Raw genomic sequence first — 20,520 nt, forward strand, 5'->3', positions numbered from 1 at the left:
TGTGTGTGGTATCAAGGATAAAACTCAGGACCTTGTACTTGCCAGGTAAGCATTTATTCCACTGAGCTATCTCCCAAGGCCCACCTTTACGTCCTTTGGCAAATATATTGGCACTATGTATGAAAAATTAAGATTTTGATTGAATTTTCCTAGAAGGTACTAGAGGATCTAAGTCAGTCAAATGATGTCCTGACATGCTTGTGCCAAGGTCTACTCAATTTCCTCCCCAATATTTCTTCAGTGAACCAGTCAGATGGACATTGACACCAATATTCAATTAATTGCTACTTTCAGGGCTCTGTAGTAGATCTTAGCTCTGGATTTATCTCTCTGCTGTTGAAAATAAATCTAGTGTGCTCTTCTCTATGTCTTCCTCCATTGACCGTAATATTTCCACTGCTATCTTTGTATTAACTCATTGCTCTTGTGCTTGCTTATCTTTACTTTTAAGCAGATCTTGTTTTTCTTTTCTCAGTTATGAATTTTCTACTTTTGCTCTTCTCCAGTATTTGAAACTGGAAGTCCTGCCATATCCACACTTCCTTAACGATGTTTGGGAAAGTTAGTGATGCTGTTAGTTGTCAGAAGAAAGGGGAAATATTACCTGTGAGATAGAAGTAAAGAACACTGCTAACCATCCTGCACTGCCAAGGACATCTCTATGCAAAAAGAATTACTGGCTTAAGATGTCAACAGCATTAAAGTTGAGAAATACTGCCTTAGTCTCATGATGTGTTGCTTTCTGGCACTCAGACTGGCCTTCTACTTCACTGCTGACAGCTGCCTCAGCCTTCCTGGGGGATAACTGAAGGTGGACTGTGATGCTGCTATTTTTTTTTTTTTTTTTTGTCATTTTGACTCCCTTTAGAAGTAAAGCCCTCTACAACTTGGTGATGTACATAGCTACATTCACAATTCCTGTTTCTCCTTCTGCTGTACTTGTGGTCCAACAGCATGGTTCAGGACCACATCAGTGAAATGTATTCCCAATTCATATTATGTTTTCTTTCATCAGTGAGACTAAGATTATATTTGCGTAGGTGAGTTATGACACATGTTATCTGAGTCACAGTAGATAGAGTGTAGTGAAGATCACATTTAACAACCTTATAAATCAAGTCGCATTAACTAGCATATGTGTAGTATGTATTCTTGAGTATGTGTATTAACATACATAGTCTTTTGAGTAAGACATATTCCTTCTCTGTCCCATGGCATTGTCTAAATCCTGTTATAAAACAATGTGAACAAAGTTTTTGATTATGTTTTAGTCAAAAACATCAGGAGGTATGCTCTAAATATCCAGACTTTATGAATACTTGTGTCAAACAGAACATTTATATTGGGTGGTTAGCTTCTCAATGGTTGAAAACAACAAAAATTCTCATCCAGTCTCACAAAGGTAATAGTCCAAATGATGCTCATTTGGAATTTTAGCTAAAGAAACTTGAAAACATGTGTTGTGATCACCATAAGAGAAAAGGAGATGGGCCAAATCATGAGCTGGCTGTAAATTTCTCAAACTGGAAAAAGGATATCTTATCAGCATCTTCTGGTTCACCCCTCCACTTTCAATGATATTCCAGGAGGATTCTGAGAATGTCATAGCTTAGTTCTGGAATGTCCCCCGAAATTCCAATTTGTGGGCAGTGTGAATGGAGAAGGGGGTGCCACAGCCCACTCTCTCTCATGAGGTTTGGTTAGAGGTGGATCACTAGAGCATCCCTAGAGTGCTTCATCTCACTCCCTCCCCCGTCCTCCCTTCTCTCTCTGCTCCCTGGATACCATGCTGAGAGCAGGTTTCTACCCCTCCCATCCTCGAGCCATGCTTTTCTTGCCTTGGAGCCAGCTGGATGTGGACTTTAAAACCTGTTAGCTAAAGCAAACTTCACCTCCTTTAAATTGTCCTTGTCAGGTTTTTGTCCCAGCAAAAAAAACACAAACACACAAAAAAAATTTAAAAAAAAAAAAAAAAAACAAAAACTAAAAAAGCACATTGAATTAAAGTAACTTTCTAAAATTTTATTTTATACTAAATTAGAAATTTAAAGATATTTCAGAGAAAAATAACAAAATATAAAAGTTTTAATATAATAATTTCACCACGATTGCTATGCTGAAATGTTGTGCTGCCCCTGGTTCCAAATTTTCACACAAAAACTTTAGTTATTTTTTGTTAATATTCTATAGGAATTTGACTTCAAAGATAACAACAGTTGGTAAAGAAATTGCAGTTCTCTGACAAAAATTATATTTCAAGGTGCTTGGCATCTGGGAAGTCAACAATATAGTGGTTCAGTCCACTGTCTCCACTGCAGCACCAGTGAAACTGTTTTGTGTGCTCAATAACTGAGAGCTGGAGATGCAGCTAAACAAAAAAATAATACAGTTCATAATGATAGTTACACTCATAGAGCTGAGATTTTACCAAAAAAAGCAGAATGAAAGGACCCAAATAATACACATATAAACTTCAATGAATTCTTTCTTTGTAAATTTGTATAGGATATACTTAATTCTTCCATCAATAAATGTATGAAAACCCCAAAATAAATTACATCCTACTTAGGCAATTTCTAAATTAAAAACAACAAGATAAAGAAGTGTAACTCTATTTCCACATGCTAAACGAAAAACAGTCGGCAAATCCTAATAATAATTCTGATATTAATTAATATTTCACTTTGGAACAAAACAAAATTAAATGCATGTGAATAAATTTCAAATATTATCACAATCTGTAAGCAGTACACAGTAAATATATGAAGTGATATTTTCATAATTCAAACAAAAATATTTTGTTGTCTCTATGCCTTTGTGTTATTCACTTAGATAATAGTAAAACTTTTTAAATTTGAGCTTTCTGTAATGTCCAACCCTAAAGATTTCCTAGGAAGTTAAGGTATCTCTGAGAATGTTTGTCTTTTCTACAAATCATTATTATTTTCTAGAAAAAATCAGACACAAATGGCATCTGGACATAGCAGTTTATCATCAGATGTTTTGATTTCTCCATCATCTGTTCTGGCAAGACACTATTTTCGTTCTGTATTTACTTTGCCTGTCCTGAGAACTGTTTTATTGTTTCTGGCATCTGTTACTTCACATTCTTTGATTAACACAAAACTTTGGCACTTTGGCATCGTTGCCATTTGCACCATAACCAACGTCTGTGCCATTTTTGTAGCTGGGATCCTTGTAACATGGTATACTGGAGAGAAGAGGACAGAGATGGGCTTTGTGAAGGTACCGGAAAGCACCCACCCCATGATGCAGAAAGGTACACTTGGACCACTTAGTCTTGTTTTGATAGGCTCTTCTCAGTAGATTTGAAAAATTAGCTGTTGACCTACTGCTTCAGTTTATACTTAAACTACAGTGAGACTGGACATGGCTTAGGCCTGCCCCTATACTGTCAGTTTTGTTTTGGTACCAGGGATCTAACTCAGGACCTTGTGCTTAGCAGGCAGGTGCTTAATCCTCTGAGCCCAACACTGTCAGTTCTGATTCCCATTCTAACACATGTGTGGCTTTGATTGTTGTGATTTGTGGTTCACGGCATGTTTGACATTCTCTGCACTGTCCTCCCAGCCTCTATTATTTATGTAGTAATCCTCCACTGTGCTGTTAATATTTTCACGGTAGGATATATAATATGTCCAAGCCAGTACTTGTCTACAACTACATAAGGAGATGGTAATCGTAACCATTGTGATTAATATGATATAATGTATATTTATCTTTTATTATTTTCCCTTTCTGTGCCCTCAGTTGGTTTTTCTGAATGGAAAAATAGATTCCTATATTTTTTTTATCTCCTTTCCAGCTAGTTAGCCAGCAACTTAATAATGTTCTATAATTAAGTGTTTAATCCAGGTCAAGAAATGGTATCATATTTGTTTCATAGTTAAGTATGTAAATATTTCATTATTTTTCTATGTGCACATATGCTTATGTTTGTACACAGACTATAGACATGCATATAATATATTAAACATTTATTCCATATGTAGTATATATTTCCATACTAACTTTGCCCTTTTACTAAAAGTTCTGCAGTGTGATAGCACTATATAATAGCTTCTCACTGTATAATACTGTTCTTCAATCAGTTATATTTAAGATTTTTTTCTTTGTTATCTCTTTCTAAAATATCTTCAGAGAATTTTGGAAAGTCAGTTTGGTGGTAATGACTTTCTTCAGTTGTGCTTTGTCATGAAGTATCTTATTTCTTTATTGATCTTAAAAGATAGTTTTGAACAGTAATTCAATCTCTGTTGGAGATTGTTTTCTTTCAGGACTTGAAGTACTTTTTTCCAGACTCTTCTTTATTAAGGTTTTGTGTGGGGAAGTTCTCTGTGATTCTGATGGACTTTTCTTTATAAATGATTTGTTTCCTTATTCTAACAGATTAAATATTCTATTCTTGTGCCAAATTTCTGGAATTTTGCTTACTGTATGCGTTGCTGTACATTTATTTTGAACTTAGATAGCTGTAGTTGGATATGTCTCATGTATTTGTATATTCAGTTCTTTTTCTCTGCTGGGGAAGTTTTCTACCATTACTTCTATGAACATACGTCTCATGGAATTTGCTGTATCTCTTGTTTTCTCATTTATTCGGAAAAACCTTAAGCTGTTCTTTACAATGATTTTTCATTATTCTTTCTAGTTTTTTAAAATCATTTATTAGTTTATTTATTTAGTACAGTGTCTCAGTGCTCAGCTCAGACTTGTAGTGTCACCTGTCTTAGCCTCCCAAGGCAGGGATTACAGGCCTGTGCCACCATGCCTTGCTTCATTGGCCAGCAGCTTACACCTGGCATTGTAGGATGGGAAAGGCATGTAGTACCAGGGACTGAAGCTGGGTCCTTGGGCTTGCCAGGAAGACATTTAGACCACTGAGCTATCTCCCGAGCCCAAACTTTGCTAGTTTTCAGAAATATTTGTTTTCCTGGTTGCTAACTACAATACAGTTTTCTATTTCTAGAATTCTGTCCTCAATTTCGTTCAGTCAGGTATATTTTAATGCAATTTTAGTGTCCTGCATATCTGTTTCTCATGCAATTGGGGTTTTTTTGTATGTTGGAAATTTATGTTTTATATAAGTTTCCTACTAACCTTTATTTTTTATTCTGTGTTGTCTTTAGATTTCCTGTGTTACTTTTATTTTTTTTTTACTTTTTTACCTCAGAGATTATTTCTAATCTGATTTATTCCTTAGCTACATTCATCTGCTATTTTTTCTTTTGTTTCTTACTTCTGTTGCTATTATTTCAGAAAGTTTACGTGAGTCCTTCTGACTTCCTCTGAACTTGTTCTAGGTCACCTAGAGGTCTGCATTTTGCTTCTGCATCTTGTCATTTTCTATGTTTTAAGTTTTATTTTATTTTTTTCTGTTTATGATTAAAATTTTATTATGTAAGATAGCTTTATTACTAGTATGGAGAGTTCTCTAGCAAAGTCTGTTCCTTAGAAAGATATTCTAGTTATAAATGCTTCTTGTTTCTTGTGTCTTTCCCAACATCCTACTTTCCATATTATCAAGGATGAGATATTGCTATGCATTTTGCTAGCACCCAGCCCTTTGGCACTGGATTATGATGATGGTTATGACACCAGATAATAACAATTTTGTCGTACAGGGAACAACAATTGATTGCAACAGGTATGATTCCCTGGATAAAATAACACAATTAGCACCAAGCGCAGCCTAGAAGCTGATAAACTGTTATAACCATTTATTTAATACCTTTAATGTTACAAGCAACATCTAGTTATATAATAAAATCCATTATAAACCAGGAACTTGTATACAAATGATTTTCCTCTTAGTTGAATGATTATACCCCATTTCTCTGTGTGTGCAGGATTTGAGATGGATTGGGGACAAAGCAGAGAGATAAATGGGGAGAAACACAGTAGAAATAAGGCCACAGGATGAAAATAATCACCCATTCTGTGGAAAATGGGAGAAGAAGATAGGGCACAAAGCATGTAGGATAAAGGAGAATAATACTGAAGGAAATCAGCAAGAACAGATATTTTTCACCCACTTGAAAATGTCAAAAAATCATGAAAGACATTTGAGGAAAGAAATATAACACAATTGGAAACAAAACAAATCATAACAGTACCAACTTAAACAAACCCCAACAAGACAGAAAAAGTAAAATGCAACTAACCGCTAACAACAACAAAATCAAGCTCCACTGCTGTCTACAGTTCAATGGCAGTATACAAGTCAAAGTCAGATACCCAGTGGGTAACTCTGTCAAGCCTGTAGTTGGGTTAGTGCTGGATGTGGGGCTGATGTTGGCCTCCAGAACCCTCTGTATGTCCCTCAACAGCCTTTCCACTCCAGCCTCTGTTTGTCTCCACAGGACTCTTCCAGTTGCTATGCTGTTCTTGGGTAGAGACAGCCTGAGTCTGTTTCAGTCCTGTGTAGAGTTGGCAAGTTGGCTATTCTCAGTCCTTGGAATTTCCTCAGCTCCACTACCACTGCTATGACTGTTCTTTCCCACTGCTAGTTTCAGAGTAAGGTGGATTGAATGATGTGGGCCAAATCCTGCTACTACATGGATCCAACACAAGGTTGTTTAGTTCTCCTTTAATTTCATCTCCCAGAGTGGTAGTGCCACTACCTAATTTTTTGCTGCAGCAAAGCCCAGAAGTGCTTACTTTTTTGTGTCTGCATGCCCTGTCAATTGATGAGTCATAGTCCAGCAAGATTCATGCTTTTATGTACTTACTATCCCCACTGTCACCTCCACTATGGTCCCTAACATTTTATTTTCTTTATCGTAGTATTTGTATTATCATAGCATATACAATTATTTTATCTCACTATGTAAAAACAAAGCAAAGGGGCTGGGGAGATAACACACTGGTCTAAGAGCCTGTCTAGACAAGTTCAAGGATCTGGGTTCGATCCCCAGCACCACATGCCACACCACCCTCACCCCCGGGTATGCCACACCAGCTACCAAGACTGTGTATGGTGGTGCTTGCCTGTAATCCCAGCTCTGGAAAGGCTGAAACAGGAGGATCACTCTGAGTCCAAGCTGCCTAATGAGACCCTGTACCAAATACATAAAATTGAAATGGAAAGAGCAACAAAGCAAAAGTAAAACTTTAATAAAAAACTGACAGTCTGTCCAAGTATTTCCTAGGTTTTTTTCTCTCTTCTTTGTAGCAAAATCTACAGAGACGTATCTAGCTGACTCTCCTCTATTTCAATCTCTATTGTGTTCCATGAAAATAGGTTTCCCTTTCCCCATTTTAATAAAGAGCACATTCACAAAAGCAGAACAACTTTTGAAAAGTAAAACCAAGAATTGCAATCATGTAGCATTTTAATGACAATAAATAAGAATCTGGCAATTCATGATGTCAAAAAAACTAAACAAATTATTTTCATATGGAATCATTTCCTCTCAATCAGTGTGGAGGTTCACTGAAAAAACTAGGATTAGAGGTCCCATTCAATCCAGCTATTTTTCTCCTAGAAAAACTGAAAAACATCATACAACATTGATATGTGTGCACTCATGTTTATAGCAGTGTAATTTGTCATAGCTGAATCTTGGAAACAACCCAAATGCCTACCAATTGAGAAATGGATAAAAAAGATGTGATATTTTTATACAATGTAATACTACTCAGCTATAAAATGATTAACTTGAGACTTTTATAGGGAAATGGATGTAACTAGAGACCATACTTATAAATAAAATTAATCAGACCTACATGTGTAAGCCTCATATTTTCTTCCTAGTGTAAGAACTTGAAAAACTAAACCTGAAAGGATCAATGGATGTTGTGAAAGAGAAAGAAACTGTTTGAGGGAAGAAAGAACTGGGATGAAGGAAAGGAGAAAACGAAAGGAGGAAAAGAAAAAGAAAATAAAAATTATCTACACACACACACACACACACACACACACAAGAGTTTCTATAATAGTACTGCTGATTTCTACTGGTCTAGTGAAAGGAGCAGTTAACATTTAAATTATTTTTCTCTCTCCTTTTTAATTTTTTCACAATTTTTGACCAATCTTACAGAAGTTTATATCTGGTAATCTGGACAAGTAATTTGAAGAGAACAGTATATATGTAATATAGCAACAATTGTTGAATTCCTCTCATTTTGTTTAGTGAACTTCTCTATTGTTTCTATTGTTTTCTATTTTTGTATTCCCTTTAACATATATCTATATTTAATAGATATATCTATTAAAGAGAATATATATATATATATATATATATCCTATGATGCTGTCCTTAGAACACCACATAACACTACTAGGTTCTTAAATATGTGTGTTTAATACATGAATGAATGAAAAATACAAGGACAAATATGTCACATAAAATAACTCAAGGGAGTTAGTTTTTAATTTCTTTTTCCAGAATTGGGGACTGAACTCAGGCCCTTGTGATTGCCAGGTAAGTGCTTATTCTACTGAGACATCTCCTTGACCCCAGTTTTTAAATTTTGTGATAAGCCATAAAATGATTTAATAAATAATAATTCATTTAACCTGTGATTTTGTTTTAGAGAATTCAATGTTGAGGGAAAAATTATCAATAGGATCAGTAAACAACATTTTTACTATAGATATCATACTTTTTATATCTCATCTGCATTTTTATATTTCACCCATGTCAAAGATTAACAGTCAACTTCTCCTGCCCAGCTGACCTGAGTCACTGTGGTCCTGACAAGGAAGGCCCACTAAATCACTGCTGCCAACAACCTGAAAAGAAAGCTGTGAATTCACATGGTGTGTCATTTATTCTCCTGGAAAGGATTGTCTCACCAGCTTTTCTATCATGAACTCAACTTATCTCATCATCAGAGAAGCTCAGGTTGAGCTGTCACTGAGAATGGCTGAAGTTCTTTTGAGGAGAGCTCACCTTGAGTGCAGCTCCCTGAGTCCACTGCAGATTCCTCAGCCTGCTGGTACAGATCTTTCATCCTGCTTGGGAAGACGTTTTTGCTTCCACCACTGACCTCCCTGCTTTCCAAGGGCAGATCCTTCATACAGGCTTGTACAAGTCATTGCTGTGGGCTCTAGACCTCCAGCCAGACCAGGGACGAGATTACCATGGGCTCTAGGTCTTCAGCTGAACTGGTGCAGGACAGCGTCCTAGGATCCACGCCCTTAGCTAGATTCTTTATGTCTCTAGAGGGTGGACAGATCTGTCACACTCTTTTGCATTTGGCTTTTTAGGTGACTATTATAAAATAATCCCATAAATTATGTGTCTGCATTAAATATTTCCCTTGTAAATCCTGAATATAACAAACTGCCTTTCACAATGTCTGATAAATTTAAACAACTTCTGCTAAACTGAATATATGCAATTATATTACAGTATAGAAATGAAAATGAAGGTGAAGTCATATGTAATGAGATATTTACTCCTATAATGTATTTGCTTTCCTCTAAAATCTATTATATTTCACAATTCAAGGTATAAAGTGTATCAACTAGAGAAGTCTGTTCTATAAGATACATAGAATTTTCATGGTTAATCATATTTTATCTTATCTCTATATGTAATTGATGAACAAAGACACAAATTCCTTCTGGGAGGAAAATGAAGTCTCCAGGAAATAATCTACTTACATAGACCCAATTTAAGAGGTAGCTTAAATCATTCTCATGCAGTGCACATGGTACAAAAGGATTGCTGATAGGATTTGGACTGTCTGTATTCAATTATACTGAGCTTATGGGGAAAAAAAAAGTATATCAATAAGCAGACCTGGGGGAGGTTTAGTGGTCACGGTGCCCCAGAAATTCATTAATAGATAGTTCACTGTATTTCACAAATCAGATAAGGATTAAAAGTGGGCCTGAAAACTGAACTGTTTATGTATGGAAGAGACACTGCAGAGCTTAGCAGCTCAAAGAACCGGTGGTGGGTAGGCTTGTGAACACAGCCGTGCACCAGAGCCAGGAACTTTAAAATTCTAGTGTTTGCCACTAATAGGGAAGTAATTGCCACAAAGATGCAATAAACTAATTGTTCCTTTAGCACACAGTTTCTGTTTCTATGATTGAAAAAGAGGAAATCATTAATAAAAGTAGATTATTTGGTATGCTGATCTCAACAATTTAAATACCACTTAAACCCTTGGGTTTTAGATGACACTGTATTATAAAAATAGGTTCCAATTCTTCACAAAGATAGATTTGTAATGTTTTTGCTTGATTCTATCATTTCACTGAAAAATAGTCTACCTTTATGTATTTATTTATTTTTAGTTTTTATAATTTATGTAATTTATTTCTATGAGAGTGTGTTTTATTTTGCCTTTCTACTTTTACTAGTTTTAAAATGTAGATATGTTCTGTTATTAAAGACATGAAAGGTCATATTCCAGGAATCACTATAAATACTCAGAAGGAAGGATGAAAATGAAATATATATTTAAATATGTGGTGAATAACTGAAGATCTGGTAAACTTTTTCCATTAGAAGTTGGCTCATCATTCACTTTTTATAATGTCTATAGTAGTCTAAAATGGATGTGGTGTGTTTCCCTAGTTGGAACATTTATTTTTTTAAGAAAATTGAATATACCTTTATAAAAGAGCCAATTCAATTTTTAGCTTTGTCTACCATAATAAGACTGGCTGCATTAAGTTCCATCTTTGCCCCCAGGCACACTGTGCATTTGAAGTCTTTAGAATTTCTCATTTTCCTCTTCAAATCACAAATGGGCATGAGATTTCATAAGAATTTAAACTCAAATTGAAACTGTCAAGCCCAGAACTAGCAGTACCTTTAGATACTCTGGGGGATACAGTTATAATAATCTCAAAAGCAACTTTGGCTTACGTTTAAATTCTATTTAGTATGATAAAACTTTGCATAAACTTACAAGTTTTCATCATAGTTTATATCTAAAGTGCATGCCAAAGTCTCCTGTTTTTAGAAGTTGAGTAGATGATAAAGGCATTATATTTATCAGTGGATTAACTTACTGATGAGTTCATAACTAGATGTCCCTTGTGAAGTGACTTGTAGTCTGAGGAGGTGGATCACATAGGGCAGCACCAGGAGGAGCCTACTTGGGGGACTATATCCCGTTTTTTGCTTCCCAGATTCCATGTGTTGCCCAGCTTTCTTCTCCAGTGCTCCTCTGCCATGCTGCTTCTCCTACAGAAGGAAAAATCCAACCATGGTCTAAATTCACTGAAGACCACAGGCAAATGAACATCTCTTCTTTTGCCACAGGAGTTGAGTATTTTGTCCCAGCAGTAGAAAACTGACTACTAGAATATATCAAATACTAAGTCAATCATATAAGGGTGAGTAATGTAATTATCTTATTAAATGTACCATACATGACTACATGCATATAAAATATTATTACATCTCTTAAATAACCTTAACCTAGGAAAAATGTATCTCAGAAAGGTCCTATACCTGTGAGGAGAGAAGAGGACCTCAAAGACCTAATTCTGGAACACAGAATAGGGTCTGTCTGGTCCTAATAAAAAAATTCATATCAGTCAGCTATTCCACTGTTGAGACACAACACTCAATAACTTCAAATTAAGATATTTATTTATTTATTTATTTATTTATTTATTTATTTATTTTAGGAAAGGGTCTACAGGGTGTTCAGAGTCTCACTACTGGATTGTAGTGAGATCTACCTGCTTACCGCATCCTAAGATCTGGGATTACAGGTGCACCCCACCATGCCCAGTGTCAATCACCCTCTCAGGGTGCCCTGGGGGTAAGACCAGCAGGGCAGGCCCTGGGGACTGAACCCCTGACCCCTGTGCCTTCTTGCAGGTGCTTGATTCACTGAGCTATTTGGCTGGCCCAAGATGATTTTAATGTGCTTCAGGGGTTTAAAATTTTCAATCCTGACTGACAGGCTGCAAGGCAAAAATTTCATGGTGGAAAGGCAATAATAGATCAAAATATTTTAATTCATGGTGGCTGGCTGGCAGAGTGAGGAGACCATTCCAGAAAAGAAGAGGTCATGTACCATCAATGCAATCCAAAGTCTCACTTTAACGATACAGACAGACACAGCCAGAGTGGTGTTTCATTAGTCCTCTATGTATTTTTTTCTTTCTTTTTATTTTTTCATATTTCTTAATAAAGCCAATCTTACTGATAAGTCAAGTACTTTTCAACGGGATAGCCAGTTGAAAACATCACTTTAAAGCATACATGCTTTCCAAATAAGGATAATGCCATAATTCTACATGGTAACCATTACCCTGACTACAATTAGAATTACACTAGCTCCTTCCATGATGTCTCCACAGTACCTACCTTTTCTGAGTCATTGTAAAATTCTCTTTTGAGGTTTGAGGCAAACTGAGCTGCACAAACATCAAAAACAAGTTACATAAAACATAAGGCAACATGACTTAGGACATTTATTTCCATTACAAAAGGGATAACTGGGAGGATAGGAAGAAATCTAACTAAAAGAGGTTAAAAACTCAGGAATTTGAGAAGTCCTGTAGGTACATATCAGACACTAGGCATACATATCGATGAAATACGAGCTCTAGAGATCTTGGACCACTGGACTTTGTGGTCTTGCTGATTACATCTCACATGTCCTCTGTCTTTGGCTGGTCCCACTCATGGCCTAAAGCACTCCTTGAAAGACATTTCAGGTTCTGGGAATCTCTGAGTCCACGAGGTATCCTCTGTAATTTGGGCTTCACTCTCATGGCTTCAAACACTGGTTTTTCATAGCCTTCTAACCTTAGTTTACAGACCCACCTTTGAAATCTAGTTGGAAATTCTTCTCTGATCACACAATTCTTGTTTTCTCTATTCTTCTAACATCAGCACTGCATGGATAACTCTAAAGTCTGATTTCTTCAGATTAATATCACTACCTCTTAGACAGTGGCTGCAGCTACCTCTTAGTGCCTTGATGCCTGAGAACAAAGAAATGAATTCTGGTGATCTATTTCTCTAAAACTTCTCTCTTAGCAAGATCCTAGGACCTCTCTTCTCCAGTTTAAATGTTGACACTTTAGTACCATTGACCTGTGATAGGTGGTGTCATGCTGCTTTTTAAGGTAGCCTTAATGCATCTTTCTTTTTTTTCCCCAGTGGATAGTATTTACATTTGTAAAAATTCTCCTAACCTTATCAATAGGCACACCTTCTTTGGGTTTACCATTAACCATAGTTTCTTCCAGGACAGTATTCATGTTTGTTCTGCTTTGTGTTCTCAACTGTTCTGACTGTTTTTTGTTTATTTCAATGTCATGGTTTAATTTTTTGAATGTGCTCACTTTGTGCTGAGCTACTTTACCTCTAATCCTTCCATTGTTTTGTTTTGTTTCCACTGAAAATCAGCACATTGAAAGCCTAATAACTAAGGTTATGGTTTTTCTCTTGAGCAGCCCTCTGTTAGTGACTAGGTTTAAATGAAGTCATGAGGATGAAGTCTTACATGAAAAACTTAGTGCCTTTATAGAAAGACATTAAATTGCATACTCTTGCTTCCATTGGATTATATAGAAATATGCAAGATATTCTATGCCAGTAAAGGTGAATCTTTTAAAACATTCAATAATAATGAACAGCTGTCTGCAGTGTGCATGCCATAGATTTGCCATCACTGCCCTAGACAGATGTCAAAATTTCTGGCACATATTAAGTGCTGAATAAATGTTATAAATGATTGAAATATAAATTAACATTATAATGAAACTACCATAGTTATAAAAGTATGTATTTATGCAGGTTATGTTGACTTATTATTTAAATGGATTATGAGATTCCTGGAAAGCCAATTGGACTCCATTGGGTTAACTAAGAGATGAACTCACAAATGAATGGTCTCTTAGAAAATTAGGCATAACTGGAGGAGGAGGTTCCTTAGGGCATAACTTTGGGAACTTTATTTAGTCTCTGGTTCCTGATCCTTTCTTTCTGGGTTATTTCCACATTCTCTGCTATCTTGATGCTGTGGGATGAACAGCTCTCCTCCAGCAGCCTTTCTTTCATGAGGTTTCTGCCTTAGAGCTGGTCAGCCATGGAGTGAAACCTGTAAAAACAGGAGCCAAAATAATTTTTTTTCTTCTGAATCTGTGAACCCTGCTTACATCATTCTAGGTATTCTGAGTTTCCTCCAAATTGAATGTTCAAATTTTTCCAAACTTCTTTTCCAGAGAAGCTTAGGTATTAACCATAGTAGCACAGCTACTTTTTAGGTACTCATTTTCTGTACCATTTGGCATTCTTATAAAATTAGCATTTTGACCAAAAATCTTCATAGGCAATTACACTTTGCCTTGATTCTCAAAGGAGAATTTCTATTTGAAATTTTTGAGCATTGTTTGAATTATTGCTAATGTTAAAAGATTGGCATATTTTCATTTTTATACAGTACAGTTAAATCATTTTTAGTGTACTTACAACTGATTATTAGTTTTATTTGCAATTAAACATGGTTTAAAGAGATGAATCTAAGTGTCAATTTGACAAAGGGGGATTTGTTTTCATTCATTTTGTCTACTCAACTAGTTTCAAAGACTCTTAGTGAGCTGATTAGTTAGTAAAGGCACTAATCTCATCCATGGATTCATCCATTGATCAATTCATAGATGAAAGAGTTTCAAAAGATGGAGCTTAGTTGAAAGTGTAGTTCATCAAGGCTTGGCCTTGGGGACTACAATTGTCAAGGCTTTACTAGAACAGATATAAGATGTGCCAATCACAGAGTCAGATGAGAATGTGTGCAGAGGGCATCTGCACACCCAAGACTGAAGGATTTGGTTCCAAGGTCTGAAGCTCACTTCAGTAATTCCATACAAGTCTATCAGTTGGCCGATAGGTCTGCAATATAAACCTAAAGAATCTGTGACTGAAGCTGAAGGGTGTGTGACAGAAAGCTTAAGGATCCAAGCATGAGGCCAAAGCACCTGTGCTGGTAGCCAGAAGATGAAGTCTTAGCTGACTGCAAAGACTGAAGTTCCTCTGAGGAAGTGGAATGCTGCATCCTTCTTCAACCCCTTTATATCATCTTTCTATGCTAATTTACTCTAAAGTAGGCTCTCTCCACCAGACTGGGATCCTCACAGGCTGGAGGGTGGAACCACCCAGGTGATTCAGCCAAGTTAACACAATGTTTCCACCACTACAATCCACCACTTGTCAACTTGGCAGCTAGACATTTTTCCTTAAACCAGTCTCCAAATACAGAGATATGTATATATTTGCACCTAGCATGCTATAAGTGTCCTGCATGCAGACAGAAGTACACTAATATGGTTACCAAAATAGAAGGTAAGTTTTCTTTGCTTGATTCTTATGCTTCAACATTAACACTGGTTTAATAATCCTTAAGAACTGGTACTAAATCTATCCATATTATGTTATAACAGAACGACATATAGGAATGAAATAGTGCAATTGTAATCCTCTTTCTGTATCTGATCACAGAGTTGTAGCTGACATTTAGAATTACCTTCTTCTACTACCCATTCTGTATTCATTTGGCCCTCAGCAAGTACCTCAGCAGATCTAGGTTCTTTCCTTGGTGGAGTGACTCACACCTTCATTCCTGAAGGCTCTCAACCATTTTGTGCATGTATTAATTTGTTGTAGTTTCTCATTCACTTTAATAACAGGGCATGGAAATACTAAGAGGCTCCCCAAGGGTTCTCCTGTACTCCATGTATATTCTTCCTTTCCTCCACTATGAAGTAGTAATCCAGTTTCCTCTTAATAGTCTGAGTTGGTCACCCCTGACAACACTGTGATTCCCTTTTTAGCTTGTTTATTCAGAGGCATGAGGAGAACAAAGTGACTAGGGGGAAATCCTAGCTTCCAGTTCAATAGTGTCACTGTTGTGCTTCCCAGTACAAGTCTTCCTCCCTCTGGGACTAGGACTTCTAATCCAGCAGAACATAAGGCTGTGGGAACAAGAAACAAAAACTTTGCTAGGGGATCACTAGGGGTAATGGTGAGTGGTACCATTACTACTTCCACCCATTGATTCCTGGACCCATGAATTCTGGCTATGGGAGACACAGTACCATAAAGAGGGTGCTGATTCAAAGCATAGACAGCTTTTTGAAGTACCTTGCTCCAGTCCTGCACACTATTTCCACCTAGCTGGTGCTGTAACTATGTCTTCATAAGAGCATTCCACTGTTCTATCCATCCAGCTGCTTCTGGATGATGAGGTACATGGTAAGACCAGTGTATTTCATAAGCGTGAGTCCATTGTTTCACTTCTTTGGTTATAAAATGTGTTCACTGGTCAGAAGCAATATTGTGTGGAATTCCATGGTGGTGGAGAAGGCAATCTGTAAGTCCATGGATGGCAGTTGTGGCAGAAGCATTATGTGCAGCAAAAGCAAATTCATATTCACAATATGTATCTACGCCAGTGAGGACAAAGTGAAGTGCCTTCCATGATGGAAGTGGCCCAATATAATCAACCTGCCACCAAGTCACAGGCTGATCCTTCTGGGGAACTGTGCCATTTCATGGACTCAGTGTCAGTGTCTGTTGCTGATATATTAGGCATGCAGCAGGGGCTGTAGCCAGATCAGCTTTGGTGAGTGGGAGTGGGGGTCCATGTTGCTGAGCCCATGCATAACCTCCATCCCTGCCACCATTGTCACTCTGATTCTGGGCCCACTGGGCAATAACAGGTGTGGCCAAGGCAGGAGGTGAACCACTATTCACAGAATAGGCAGAATAGGTCGTCTTAATCACTTGATTATTAAAGTCCTCTTCTGTCACATTTTGGTGTGTGTTTACATGGGAAACAAATATGTTTACATCCCTTGCCCATATTGAGAGTTCTGTTCACCTACCGCTTCCCCAGATAGCCTTGTCACCAACTTTCTAATAATGCGCCTTCCAAGTTCCTGACCATCCGGCCAGATCATGGGTTAAGGCCTATGACTCAGTATACAGTAGCACATCTGACCATTTCTTTCTCAAGGTGAAATGTACTACTAGGTATGCTGCCCAAAGTTCTGCCCACTGTGACATTTTCCCTTTGCCACTGTCCTTTAGTGATGTACCAGAAATAAGCTGCAATGCTGAAGCAGTCCACTTGCGAGTGGTGCTTGCATACATGGAGAGCCATCCATAAACCAGGCCCTCATCTTCTTTTCCTCTGACAGCCGATTATACGGAGCACCCCACAATGCCATCGGTGCATTCTGGGAAACGGAAGGCAATATAGCAGGTGTAGGAGTCATAGTATCCGGGCAACTTCCTCATGTAATTTACTTTACCCTGTGGACCTGCCCTGGCTCTATTACAAATATAGCACTTCTGTTTAATGATAGACTGTTGCTGAGCACATCCAACCTTAAGACTTGATGGATCAGATAATATCCAGCCATAACAGGTGACTCAGGTTTCATGGTGACCTGATGTCCCATAGTCAAACCTTCAGTTTCCACTAAGGCCCAGTAGCAGGCCAAGAGCTGTTTCTCAAAAGAAGAGTAGTTGTCTTCAGATAATGGCAGAGCCTTGCTCATGAACTCTAAAGGCCTCTGCTTCAGTTCATCAATGGGGGCCTGCCAGAGACTCCAAACAGCATACCTATCTACCACTGATACTGCAAGTACCATGAGATCTTCTGGATCATATGGTTCCAGGGAAAGAGCACTGTGAATCAGTTGCACGGCTTTTTCTTGATCTGAGCCCCACTCAAAATTATCGACTTTCCGAGTCACTCAGTAAATGGATCAGAGTAAGATACCTAAGTAAAGAATATGTTGTCTCTAAAATGTAAATAAGCCTACTAGGTGCTGTGCCTCCTTTTTGGTCATAGGGGAAGCCAGATGCAATAATTTAATCTTTACTTTTTTTTTGTCTTTTCAGAACCAGGGATTGAACTCAAGCCCTTGCACTTGCCAGGCAAGTGTTTATTCTATTGAGCTAAGCCATCTCCCTGGTCCCTAACTTTTACCTTTTTACCTTAGAAAAGTCATGTCTATATGCTCCACACATTTGAGCTTCTAGAATCTTCATTAAGGTAGAAGGACATTGAATTTTTGTTGGATGTATCTCCCATTCCCTGGCTCTCAAATGCTGTGCTAATAAATCCAAGGTGGTTACCACCTCCTGGTCACTAGGCTCAATCATCATAACATCATCAATGTAATGGACCACTGTAATCTATTGAGGAAGAGAAAATCAATCAAGATTCCTAAAACCTAAGTTGTGACAGAGGGCAGGAAAGTAAACATACCTTGTGGTAAGACAGTGAAGGTATATTGCTAGCCTTGCTAACTGAAATAAATTTTTTTCTGATGGTCCTTATGGATATGTATGGAGAAGAAGACATTTGCTAAATCAACAGCTGCACATCAACTACCAGGAGATATGTTAATCTGATCAAGCAAGGAAATCAACCACTTCTGGTACCACAGCTGCGATTGGAGTCACCACCTGATTCAGGTTACAGTAATCAACTGTCATCCTCCAAGACCAATCTGTCTTCTGTACAGGCCAAATTGGAGAATTAAATGGAGATGTGGTGGGGACCACCACCCCTGCATCCTTCCAGTCCTGATGGTGACACTAATCTCTGCAGTCCCTCCAGGAATTCAATACTGCTTTTGGTTCACTATTTTACCAGGCAAGGGCAACTCTAATGGCTTCCATTTGGCTTTTCCAACCATAAAAGACCTCATATGACAGGTTAGGGAGCCAATGTGAGGATTCTACCAAGTGCTAAGTATATCTGTTCCAGTTATACACTATGAAACAGAAGAAATGACTACAGGATGGATTTGAGGGCCTATTGGACCCATATGAGTCAGACCTTTGCTAAAACTCCACTCATCACCTGGCCTTTATAGCCCCCTACTCTTCCTAGAGAGATGCTATGATGTTTTGTATCCCTTGGAATCAAAGTCAGTTCAGAACTAGTGTCCAGTAGTCCCCTAATGTCTGATCATTCCCTTTTCCTCAATATACAGTCATTCAGTCAAAAGACCTTAGGTCTCTCTAGGGGAAGGATAGTAGCAAGACTGACTGTTCAAATTCTAGGTGCGTTGGAATCTTTCCCCAAGGAGACCTGGCCTCCCCATCATTCAAGGAATTCTGGGTATATAAACTGTCTCAAATCTGGAAACTGGTTGAGTGACTATGATTGCGTATTACCGCAATTTGAAGTAGGTCTTTTTTTTTTTTTTTTTTTTTTGCCCCTAAATTCTTTCAAATGTATAAATCTAGCAAAAATTTTGTGGGCTTCCTATTTCACTTTTGGGAACACCATGGGTAATCAGTGAATGTGATAGGTCTGGGTGTGTGAGATTATTCTGTTCATTGTTCTGCTTCTGCTGTCCTTCACAATTAAGTCCTGCCACTTGACCTCTGCCATTCTGGGATCCAATCAAGCCCATTGCCCTTAAATTTCCTAATTGAGCAACTGAGTCCCCCACTGTAAGGTCTTGCATGCAGAAAAGAGCAATGACAAGGCTCTTCAGGGATGCTGATGTTCTCCCCACAAATCTATTTCTCAAGGTGTTAGTAAATGGTATGTTGTAAGGATCATCTCAATGTGGAGGGTTAGGCTTAAAATCACAGATCTACTCCAGCATCCCCATTTCCCTAAGCCTCTGAATCCCTTCATCAATAGTAAGGCCATGAAATATCAGGCCCCTTTAACTCCTTCACCATGGATCATCTTTTGAGCCACACTTTGTCAACCATGTAAATAGACTATTAACACCTTTCTTTACCCCATGAGCTATAACATTACATTCAGAATCCCTACTTAATAGACTCATATCAACAAACTCAGCAGGAGCAAGTGTTATGTTTTTGCCACCATGACCCCACACTCATAAAGCCATTCCCATACTTACTCATTAGGCCTCTGCTTATAAGAGTTACAAAGCTCAAGAAGGTCTTGGGGACCACGTGGCTTGCCTAGCCCCTTCTTGACTGGCTTTTGGCCATGCTGTTTCCTGGATACCATGAGGTGAATAGCTTGCCATCGTGTTCCCCTTCTGCCATGAGGCCTTGCCTTGCAACACGCTAATAATGGATTAAAATGTCTGAAATCATGTGCCAAATGAATATATCTTCCTTTAAATGGTGTATTTTAGTATTTGGGCAACAAAAGAAGAAAGCTAATACAGTATTTGATTAAAACAGGTTGTCTTTTTTGGTAGTAGTCTACTTTCCCTTTCTGTTGACCCAGAACCATTTTAAGTGAAGAGAGAAAGATTTTTAAAAAGATTTAAAGGTAAGAATTTAGCTACACTTACATACAGAGATTTTTTTTCCCTCTGTTGATGCTTTATTTGAACAATCAAGACAACTTGAAAATTCACTAAGACTTTCCTAAATTCCTATTACATACCAAAGCCTACACACACTTTTTAAAAATCTGTTAACACTGATGATGTGGCTAATTGACTTTACATAACGAAGGAGTCAAGAGTCATGTTTGATATTCCTAGAGTTAATAATGAGTTTCTTATGATTGTCTTCCTTTTCATATAATCATTTCTAATTTTAAACATAA

At 37.6% G+C, this 20,520-nt stretch overlaps 1 pseudogene; it reads right to left on the minus strand.

Moving 5' to 3' along the window:
- Positions 1–19,968, minus strand: part of LOC101577673 — a 33,929-nt pseudogene extending 13,961 nt beyond the window's left edge.
- Between the last annotated feature and the right edge of the window lie 552 nt (positions 19,969–20,520).

This window comes from Octodon degus, unplaced genomic scaffold, assembly GCF_000260255.1.
Source record: "Octodon degus isolate 3935 unplaced genomic scaffold, OctDeg1.0 scaffold00202, whole genome shotgun sequence".
NCBI classification, from domain to species: domain Eukaryota; kingdom Metazoa; phylum Chordata; class Mammalia; order Rodentia; family Octodontidae; genus Octodon; species Octodon degus.